Source organism: Macaca thibetana, chromosome 7, assembly GCF_024542745.1.
Source record: "Macaca thibetana thibetana isolate TM-01 chromosome 7, ASM2454274v1, whole genome shotgun sequence".
NCBI classification, from domain to species: Eukaryota; Metazoa; Chordata; class Mammalia; order Primates; family Cercopithecidae; genus Macaca; species Macaca thibetana.
The window spans coordinates 143109273-143111983 of NC_065584.1; the positions used below are offsets into that span (position 1 = coordinate 143109273).

At 41.5% G+C, this 2711-nt stretch overlaps 1 non-coding gene across 1 annotated transcript; it reads right to left on the reverse strand.

Annotated features, from left to right (window-relative positions):
• Positions 1–1006: 1006 nt before the first annotated feature.
• Positions 1007–1222, reverse strand: LOC126960406 (small nucleolar RNA U3). The gene has a single exon (XR_007727956.1). It is a non-coding gene; the product is annotated as a small nucleolar RNA U3 (small nucleolar RNA).
• Positions 1223–2711: the final 1489 nt, after the last annotated feature.

Below are 2711 nucleotides of genomic sequence, written 5' to 3' on the forward strand. Positions count from 1 at the left end.
CCAGTCTGGCCAATATGGTCAAACCTGGTCTCTACTAAAAATATAAAAACTTAGGCCAGGCACGGTGGCTCACGCCTATAATCCTAGCACTTTGGGAGGCCGAAATGCGCAGATTGCCTGAGCTCAGGAGTTCGAGACCAGCCTGGGCAACATGGTGCAACTCCGTTTCTACTAAAATCCAAAAAAAAAAAAAAAAATCAGCCCGGTGTGGTGGTGGGCACCCGCAATCCCAGCTAAGCGGGAGGCTGAGGCAGAAGAATTGCTTGAACCCGGGAGGCGGAGGTTGTAGTGAGCCGAGACCGTGCCACTGAACTCTAGCCTGGACAAAAAAGTGAAACTCTGTCTCAGAAAAAAAAAAAAAAGACAAAAATTAGCCAGGTATAGTGGTGGGCACCTGTAGTCTCAGCTACTTGGGAGGCTGAGGCAGGAGAATTGCTTGAACCCAGGAGGTGGAGGTTGCAGTGAGCCGAGCCCAGATCGTGCCACTGCACTCCAGCCTGGGCGACAAAGTGAGACTCCGTCTAAAAAAAAAAAAAAAAAAAAAAAAAAGGAGAAAGAAAAAATTAGCCACGCATGCTGAGGCAGGAGAATTGCTTGAACCCAAGAGGTGGAGGTTTCAGTGAGCTGAGATCGCACCATTGCACTCCAGCCTAGGTGATAAGAACGAAACTCCATCTAAAACAAACAAACAAACAAACAAAAATAGCTAAGCTGATTTATTCTGTTGATTTGGTTATTTAATTATCTTTCTGAGAGGCACTTCATACTACCCCTTAAGCACTGCCTATAGGGGTCATATTTTTATTTTACTTATAGACACTTACGTTTTGTCTTCCTAACCAACTTGAGGGCAGTGGCAATAAGAATATATTTAAAAATATATTTATAATTTATAAACTCTTTATTATAAGTTCCATTTCATCTACAGTACCACATAGCAAAATCATCCAAGCTATTTTCCTCCTGGTTTTTTTGTTTCTTTCTTTCTTTGTTTTTTTTAATAGGAACCACTCAGACTGCATCCTTTCCCTCTTACTTTCCCAAAGGAAGAGAAAAACTATAATCAATGGCAAATGGCAGTTGCAGCGAAGCAACACCAGGACCCGGCTTCACGCTCGGGAGACAACACTGTGCCTCCTCCTCATGGTTTCTGATGTTCTACACATTCAGAGAAACTTCTCTCGTAACGAACTATAGAAACGATCCCTGAAAGTATAGTCTTCCTTTTTTCGTTTCTTTTACAAAATGTGAAAACTGAAGTAAATTTATGAATTTACTTTTACCCAAGCTTGTAAAATTAGTCAGTGGCAGGACCAGGTTCTTGTAGTCTCCATTCATCACACTTTTGGCTACATTGGGTTGCCTCCATATGACTATGCTTCATATTCTCTTTTGTGCCCCAAAGCACCACATCGTAGACAGTCAGTGAAAATTATGAGGTTCATTATTGTGATTATAAACCAAATGGGTCCGAATTCTTACTGTTTGCATATTAACAAAACTATACTTCTCAACGATGCAAGTAGTTTTTGCCTGATATCATTCTAGGTCAGTGTTCCTCAAAGTATAGCTCATGAAATAACTGCATTAGAGTTACTTAGGATGCTTATCAAAACCGCAGAGTCCCCAGCCTGGGCAACATAGAGAGAACTCATCTCCACAAATAATTTAAAAATTAGACAGGTATGGTGACGCACCCTTGTGGTCTCAGCTCCTCTGGAGGCTGAGGAGGGAGAAACACTTAAATCCAGGAGGTCAAGACTGCAGTGAGCCCTGATACCCCCACTGCACTCCAGCCTGGGCGACACAGTGAGACCCCATCTCAAAAAACAAACAAACAAACAAACAAAAACCCCTGCAGATTACAGAGCTTTTCTCCAGTTCCGTTGAATAGAGTTCCTGGGGATAGAGCCTAGAAACCCATTTTAATAGACTTCCCACATGGGAGTTAATTACACTAAAGTTTGGCAACCGCCGTTTTAAACAAACATAGTAAGGGATGTAGTGAAAATAAAAGACCAGGTACTGCTGGAAAGTCAGTGTCAACGCATAAAAACAGCAGAAGAGAGGACATATTTCCCCAATTCTAAGATACCCTCAATTGTAAGATACACCATTGATTTAGTAGTAGCCTTTGAAGAAAACAGTGGTTTACTAGTTTTTATAAAATGGGTATGTTTAGGTTTTGTCTTAAGAAAGCAAAATTAGGCCAGGCGTGGTGTAATCCTAAAACTGTAAGAGGCTGAGTGGGGAGGATCGTTTGAGGTCAGGAGTTTGAGACCAGCCTGGGCAACATAGCAAGACCCCATTCTCTTTAGCCAAGTGAGATGGTACATGCCTATAGTTCTAGCTACTCAGGAGACTGGTGAGAGGATTGCTTGAACCCAGGAGTTCAAGGCTATAGTGATCTCTGATTGTGCCACTGCACTCCAGTCTGGGCGAAAGAATGAAACCTTTCAAATTCAAAATAGGACTTCTTGACTGTGAGAAAAATAAAACAGAACCACTTGACTGACTGAGAGAATGATACTAATATGAAAAAAAAAATGAGACAGACAAGAACCAAAAACAATTTGACGTCAGAATGATAAATATAGTCTTAGACATTACTTTGAAAGTATATCTGTCTATCTACACACACACACACACACACACACACACACACACACCCTCTCAAGGAAAAGTGTATAGAAAAACACAGCCAAAAGAGT